We start from the raw sequence: 7,716 nt of genomic DNA, 5'->3' as shown, positions 1-7,716 counted from the left end.
ATACTGGAAATGAATAAATGTAGGCATTGATTAAACTATACAATGAGACATAAATATAAATGTATATATCTATTTTAATTGGCTTCTTTATTTATTCACCTTTGTAATATTACTTTTTTAATTTATTGTCCTTTATAATCTTCAACTTTATTTATTAATTAATTCTTTTTTTAAATGTATTTAATTATGTTTCAGTTTTAATATTTGTTTTTGTTTAATTCTTCCTTTGTATTTTCTACCCTATTTATTTCCCCAATGGTATTTATTTATGTCTTCTCTTTTTCCATTTCTCAATGCATTTCTGACTCATTATGCAAATGAGGGGGGGCAGTGTCTCAAGGGATCAACTTCTCACCTATTGGTTAATGTTATGTCCCACTTTGTGTGGGGGAAAGAGACGTACACATAAACCAGTTGTTCTTGGTAAGGAAGTTGTTTAATTTCAGGAGAGGAAAATAGGCTACACTGTTAGCCTGAATATCATATGTAATTAAACAATTAAGTATACTGTACATAAATGATTAAAGTTTGATTGCATTACTGGCAAATGTAAGTAAATTCTAATGTGTAGTTGAAAATACCTCCATTTTATAGTAATTCAGTGTGTGGATAAGTAAAATGGAGGTACATTTTTAAGTTTTACTTATGGTTTTCCGCCAAATGTGTTATTTGAACATTTGAAACAGTTTTATTGTCCAAAATATTACATATCCGGTACATTACAGTAGGTGGCGCTGTTTGGTAGTCCGCCAACCAACAAAGAAGACACTTTGCCTGCCTTTAATGTTGATGGTGTAGAAGAGTGACACTGGGACGGTCTAACTGGTAAGTTACAGTTAACGTTACTTGACGGCAGGCTAATAAAAAGACAATTTTCCCAGCCGTACGATAAGGCACCCACGAGGCAATTTTCTTAGGCTTACTTAGCAAACGGTAAATATTACTCATAACCAAGCTAACCAGATACAGGCAGACAGGCACATTTAAAGCATAAAGCATATCTTATAAAAACATTTAAACATGGATTTTGGGAACGGGAGATTTTGTCATTCTGTGTTTCTGTAAAAATAGCAGAAAACGCATCTTTGATACTCCGTTGTCTTTATTTGCCTTTTTGGCATTGAAGTAAACCAAAATTAATAAACAGTAATCAGATTACATTACTTTTATTTTGTGGTACTTGGATTACGTTACTGATTACATTTTTAAACAAGTAATTAGTAATTGTACTGGATTACATTTTAAAAGTAACCCTCCCAACCCTGCACACACTACCCTCCCGTACGTCACATTTCCACCATGGAAAAGGTCGGTTAATTTGACGCATTCAGCTTGGCTCTGTATTTTTGTGCATTTAATGGGATATTCATTTCTGTATTTATTTTCGATTATGCCCTCCTTATCCTCTATAAGGCATCTTACCCCAGTTGAAAATGCCTTTTCCATAATTTTCGATAACATATTAAATACAAATCAACTTGTCAGGAATTTATTTTACTTTATAATATGTTACACTAAGCTTCTAACCATCTCCAAGATACAGAAAACTACCAATAAATAGACATTGAGTTTGGAGGGGGGGCATATATAAGAAATATATATATATATATATATATATATATATATATTCTTGTTAATCTCTCACTCAATGTACAAACGTCTGACACAAACTGAATGCAGCACCCCCCCACAACAGCTACACAGCAGGAATAAGAAGTCCGGTTTGAGTTTCAGCAACAGCTGCAACTCTGCCGTCATGGCTGCTTTAAGGTCTGCTTCATTCCTGGCTTTGTTCGCATGTTCATGGATCTTTGTTCTGTGTCAAGGTAAGAGGAGTGTATATTTCACACAGAGATGGGGACTCGAGTTTGAGACTTGTGCTGTGTCTGAATTTGCGCACTTCCATATTTAAACTTACTATTTTGAGAGCATAAGTGTGTTCACACTGAAAAGAACGTGGGTTATGTACTGTAACCCGGATTCTATGAGTATAAGCGCAGCCCTCTAAGACTATCGCTATTCGGTTTACCCGCGCGCCTGCATGGCACTGAGAATTTTAGGCTGTGTTCAAAACGGAAGGCAGCTGCCTCGATACCGTAATAGACAGCTGCCTCAGAAGGCATCACTTTCAAGTGAAGGCAGCTCTGTTTACATTAGTTTCCCGCAGGTAGAAACAGACAAAAGAGCATGGGGACGATCAGGAGGCCGCCGTGCAGATGTCGTCCACTGTCATCCCACCGTGCAACGCCACTCAGGAGGAGACGCCTCTCATGGAGTGCGCTCTGATGCCATCTGGGAGAGACTCCCCGGCAGAGACACAGCCTGGGAAATGGCATCACACAGCCAATGAGACAGGCGCTGCGCCGACAGGGGAAGTCCCTTGGACCGCTCCCTGTAGTGCACAAACAGACACTGCGAACGGCGCCAGGCGGCCGTGTGCGCCACTTAGCAGGACAGCGCTCGCACTGGGCAGAGGAGGTGGGACGTGGCGTCCTCTGCCGACCCATGGGGGGGGGGGGAGCCCGAGAGGGTGATGACCCGCGACCGAAAGGAGCTAGTACTGCTTTTAGGCATGAACGTCGGGTTAGGGCGCAGGATAGCCGAGCTGCCGATGTTGGCCGATGTCAGGGCCAGGAGCAAGGCGACCTTAGCCGAAAGGAATCTCAGGTCTGCCCGTCTCCAAAGGCTCATACGGGGCTTGGGTTAACGTGCATAAAACCAGCGCCAAATCCCACTGTGGGACAACAGGCCGCGTCACCGCCCTGTGCCTTCGCACCCCTCCAAGGAAGCGCTTCACCAGTGGGTGGGAGAACACAGTCCTGTCCCCGAAGCCCTCATGACAGGACAAAATGGCGGCAGTGTAGGTTTTAACCGTAACGCCAGCCCCCTGTCCATGAGCAGCTGGAGGACAGGCGACCGGGTGGCGACCAGAATCACCGCCAAGGATGCGGCCCAACCACTGTGCTGCCTGGGAGGCCAGGACGGGGCGCCACCTGGACTGGCTTAACCCCGAAGAAGGTGGTGAGGAAAGGTTCTAGGGGAGGGACTGGGGGAAACCGGGGGTGGAGACTGGGGCCCAGAGAAAGTGCCCTCTTGGTACCGCTAAATCAGGGGGAAGCGCGGCCAGACCAGATCTCGCTTAGCCGGCTGGGTTTGAAATGCTGCTGAGTTCACATGTGCTGTTTTATAGAGACCTGATCTCTGCTGCTTCTATCAAAAGATGTTTGAACAACAGGAAACATTACAAGTCCTGACTGGAGGCTTTTCTCTTTCTGTTCAGAGACACAGGAGCTGAAGGAGACAGTGAAGCCTGGAGAGGACGCCATTCTCGTGTGTCGGGATGGCAGAGTTGCAGCATCTGAAATGATCGAGTGGAGCAGATCTGACATGAAGACAGATGATGATAATGTCTTCTTCTACAGAGACGGCCGCTTATATGAAAACAACCTCTATCCATCTTTTTATGGTCGAGTGAAGCTGAGAGATCCAGAGATGAAGGACGGAGACGCTTCTGTGATTCTGAAGAACGTCAACATCAACGACACTGGAACATATGAGTGTTGGATTGGAGTGAAAATGAAAAACAAGTCAGGACGGAGAAAGAGAGACTCACGTGAACTCATCAACACCATCAAGCTGACAGTGACAGAGCCAGCGTCTCTTTGTCTCTCAGGTGAGTGTGTAGAGCTCAGAGCGTCTCTTTGTCTCTCAGGTGAGTGTGTAGAGCTCAGAGTGTCTCTTTGTCTCTCAGGTGAGTGTGTAGAGCTCAGAGTGTCTCTTTGTCTCTCAGGTGAGCGTGTAGAGCTCAGAGTGTCTCTTTGTCTCTCAGGTGAGTGTGTAGAGCTCAGAGTGTCTCTTTGTCTCTCAGGTGAGCGTGTAGAGCTCAGAGTGTGATAATGTCTGACATTCTGTTCACCTGCTGACAGCTGATACCTCACACCTTTTTCTGCTCTGCAGGTCTCATAGTTGGACATGTTGGACTGTCAGTTATTGCCGTGCTTCTTCTTGTGGTTGCTGTTGGTGGTTTTATGGTCTTTAAAAAACACGCAGGACGCACAGACAAGAGTGAAACAACTCACACAGAAATATTCCTAAACCCATCAGCGCCATCAGGCTGACAGTGACAGATTCAGGTGAGTGTGTAGAGCTCAGAGTGTCTCTTTGTCTCTCAGTTTAAGCTTATCCAGGTAACTTCGGGGTTAACCCTGGGTTTTCAGCACCATGACGATGGTTCACTTCTTACCGGGGTAGATCGCCATGGTAACTTATGCTGAACGGCTAACCTGCTCTGGAGCAGGTTATGTTTCAGATAAGAGATCAACTCTATAAACATTGTCCGCCTACTGACCGACCAATCTGCTCTCTGGAAAATGACATCACCATCTGAGATGTTGTTCAATCACAGTAACTTGACCACTTTTTACATCTCTCCACATTGTTCTTTACAAATGCCGTAAGATCATTGATCTCAGCTCATAGTAAGCTCACGCAGGTAGAATGTGTCCGACTTGACAGCGTTGTTTTAATTCCCGGCCCCTGCAGTCACCTGCAGCTTACGTTAGACTGTGAAGTCGGTGAAAGTCAGCCACGGTCATCTTGAACGCACCTGCTGTCTGACATTCTGTTCACCTGCTCACAGCTGATATGTCACACCTGTTTCTGCTCTGCAGGTCACACAGCTGGACACAAGGAGGGAGATGTTTCACAGATAGGTCATGTGCTTGTTATTGTTGGTGTTGGTTTTATTATCCTTAGAAAACATAAAGGATGCACAGAGCATAATTTAAGAGAAAATTCTGTAATGATCTTTATGTCTCATATAACCAACTGTATGCACGTGTTTCTGCTCAGCTTTCCTGGATTGAGCTTATTTTTTTGTAGTTAAAAGAAAAATACATGATACTTAAAAAAAACTTACTTAAAATAAAAATCAAAACAGATCAAAACAGAAAATAGAAAATAGTCCCCAAAAAGAAGGTCATGATGAGAAACGTGTAGGTCGTCCAGCTTTCCATAGATTTTTCTTTAGCAAAAAATGTTACAGTTCTTAACATTGCATGTTTGCTGTGTTTTGAAGTTTATTTTAATGCACTTAAAATGAGGGTATTTGTTATTTGAATTTAAAATACATTTTGATGCGTCTTTGACCATCCCTGTAATACATGTAACAGTTAGATGTTTTTTATTTATTTACAAAACACCCCAACATTTAATCATGTTGTGAAGTTTATTGCAGCTTCAGTTCACTTGTATTTATACATTATGTTTTCGTCCATTGTTGCTCACCTCACACGTTTTCTCCCACCGTTTATTATTAAAGTAATAAATACGGAGCGTTACATCATGATGCAGAGCTGCACTGAAAAGGCAGAAAAGGCAGATGCATGCTGTGTTTAACTCTGAGGTGCAGTGAGTGTGTAAGAGGAGAGATTTAAAAGCATTCACTTTCAAGAGTGTCATTAAATGAAACCCCGTAGCGGCCGTGTGCTCGGGCATGTTGACTGGTGTAACACGGACACTGAGATGCTCTATGATGCTTGTCATCATAGCAACAGATCATCAGACTGTGATGGGTTTTGCAGCTTCAGTAATATCTGCTGGCTTCCCTTCGACACACAGCTCCACTGTTCACCTGAGAAAATGTCTCCTGAGTGTTGATGGGCTTTTAATCGTGACTTGTAACCAATCAGATAGAACCGTGGGCGGGACATTAAGCAAGACTCCAGAGTGGAGATTGCAGACAGACAGACAGAGAGAGCATTGATCACTCTGAGGGGGGGATCAATTTTGTCTCAGGCAGGGATATTGTTGAGAATTATTTTAGAGCATTATAGCCTAAATTGTTATCATTAATTACTAGAGCGATGGTGGTCTACATTGTCGTCATTTAAAGTGTTATTTTACAGTGTAAAGTTAAGATCACAGTGTTAAGACTCTATAGCTCTGAGTGTGTGTGCTCCTTTCTGTATCTAACTGCCAAGACTGCAGAATGAGCACAGCGAGGCATCATCAAAAACACCAGCAAAGGAAAATGTAGAAGCAGAATTAGTGACAATTGTGTTACAAAACGTACATAAATACAGTAGGAATGTCTTGTCTTTAGCACACAGCACAAAAGACACTAGCTTATCCCCCAAAGTCAATAAACAGTCATCATTTGATTATCTTTAAACAGTAGTAATCATTAATCATTCTTAAGTCATAATTTTTTATCATTTTAATATCCTTAATTAGCATTAATCATTCATCATTCTTACTCAGTTTATTAATTATCCTTATTTATTTCTTAATCTTTGTACATTACCTAGATGTGCCTTGTTTTCTACTTAGAAGTGCTGTACTGTAGTCATGAAAGCAGAAACGAGCTCACTGTGGTTAAGATCCTTACAGACACTGAGACTATGCACGCCTTATTCAACTTTTATCTACTGTAGATTTATGACAGCAGGAAAGGCTGCAGGTGTTCAAAATCTGCTGTAACAAGTGCATGTTTAGGTCATTTACTGCTGTTATGACTGCATGAGGAGTCAGTCTGCTTATATTATATTAAGACTGCATGTTTAATTACCAACTAAGACTACATGCATAATTACTGATTAATTAATGCTTAATTAATCAACTTCTAACCTCTGATGCTTATGGCCTGTTTGAGCTTTGAGTGAACTTGCTGAAGGAATTTTTGCTTAACGCTTTCAAGACAGATAGTGGATGTGCATTTTCACTACAGAGAGATGATAAGCAGAAAGCAGAAAACAGCCAGCATAACATCAAGATTACAGTAAGAAACAGCAAAGATACAGCATTGCACATGTTGTATTCTTATATTAATTGTTTAAAAAATATAATTGTGTCAAATTAAGCATGCATGACTTTTAATAGATACGGTGAGACTGAAGGTGAAATGTAGATGGTGAACTTCTTATTCAGTAGTATAAAGATATAGAAAGTTAATAAATGACAGCTGGAGAATAGTGTTCATTTGTAAAACAACACATGTAAACAGCAGAACTGCAGGCGAAAAGAAGTTCATCATGAGGAAAGGAGGTGGCAAACCAGCCCAGAGGGGATATATAAGACTGTCTGCAGACCACAGGGTTGACTTCATCCTCCGGCCTGCTGGGATGTTGTATGGGTTTATCTGTCCTGTTTTGGAATAAACTCTTTTGCACCGACTCTTGACCGTCTCCAGAGAAGTTTTTCATTGCAAATTTATTGACTATAATAGAAAGCTAATGGAGTATTTTTTGACAAAGTTTATAAAGCTGGTGAAGGTGGGGACCAGGCTTAACGCACATCTGACCCAACAGTATAAACCACAAAGGGGGAAATCCCACGTATCCCCCCAGCAAATGACACCCTGTATGTACTGGATGTATATGTAGCTACTATTTATTGATAAAAATGTAAATTGTTCTTTATTGTGGATGTGTTTAAATTTTCTGACTTTGTCTCAAAAGAAAAGAGGTTACTGTAATCCACAAAACTTTGTACCTGAACCGTGTGATGTTTCTGGCAGCCGTCCACTGTTGACACACATTGCTATATCTTGGTGGTATTATGCTCATTTTCAGGTTAAAAATACTATTTATGGTTTGATTTAAAAAAAAAAAAAAAAAACACCATATTTTTTGTCATGCTGCGCATTGCTGCAGCTCCTCTTTTCACCATGTGTGTTGAAGGCTTCGTTTTAGCTACGGAGTGACGCATCTTGCCTCT

The 7,716-nt window shown here is 41.6% G+C and overlaps 1 protein-coding gene and 1 long non-coding RNA gene across 3 annotated transcripts in view; one reads left to right on the top strand and one right to left on the bottom strand.

Moving 5' to 3' along the window:
• LOC123980966 overlaps positions 1 to 4,760 on the top strand; it is a 6,411-nt gene extending 1,651 nt beyond the window's left edge. Inside the window, exons 2-5 of one of the 2 annotated variants that reach the window (XR_006827624.1) lie at positions 726 to 825; positions 3,281 to 3,673; positions 3,958 to 4,133; positions 4,671 to 4,760. This is a non-coding gene — a long non-coding RNA (uncharacterized LOC123980966). The remainder of the gene's footprint in view (positions 1 to 725; positions 826 to 3,280; positions 3,674 to 3,957; positions 4,134 to 4,670) is intronic. The other variant, XR_006827625.1, reaches the window with a different exon arrangement.
• Positions 1 to 7,716, bottom strand: part of LOC123980885 (zinc finger protein 208-like) — an 808,576-nt gene that overhangs the window by 632,593 nt on the left and 168,267 nt on the right. The window lies entirely within an intron of this gene.

Source organism: Micropterus dolomieu, linkage group LG12 (genome assembly GCF_021292245.1).
Source record: "Micropterus dolomieu isolate WLL.071019.BEF.003 ecotype Adirondacks linkage group LG12, ASM2129224v1, whole genome shotgun sequence".
Taxonomy (NCBI): Eukaryota; Metazoa; Chordata; class Actinopteri; order Centrarchiformes; family Centrarchidae; genus Micropterus; species Micropterus dolomieu.
Note: the sequence above shows the minus strand (reverse complement) of the source record. Positions and strands in the feature narration are given on the sequence as shown.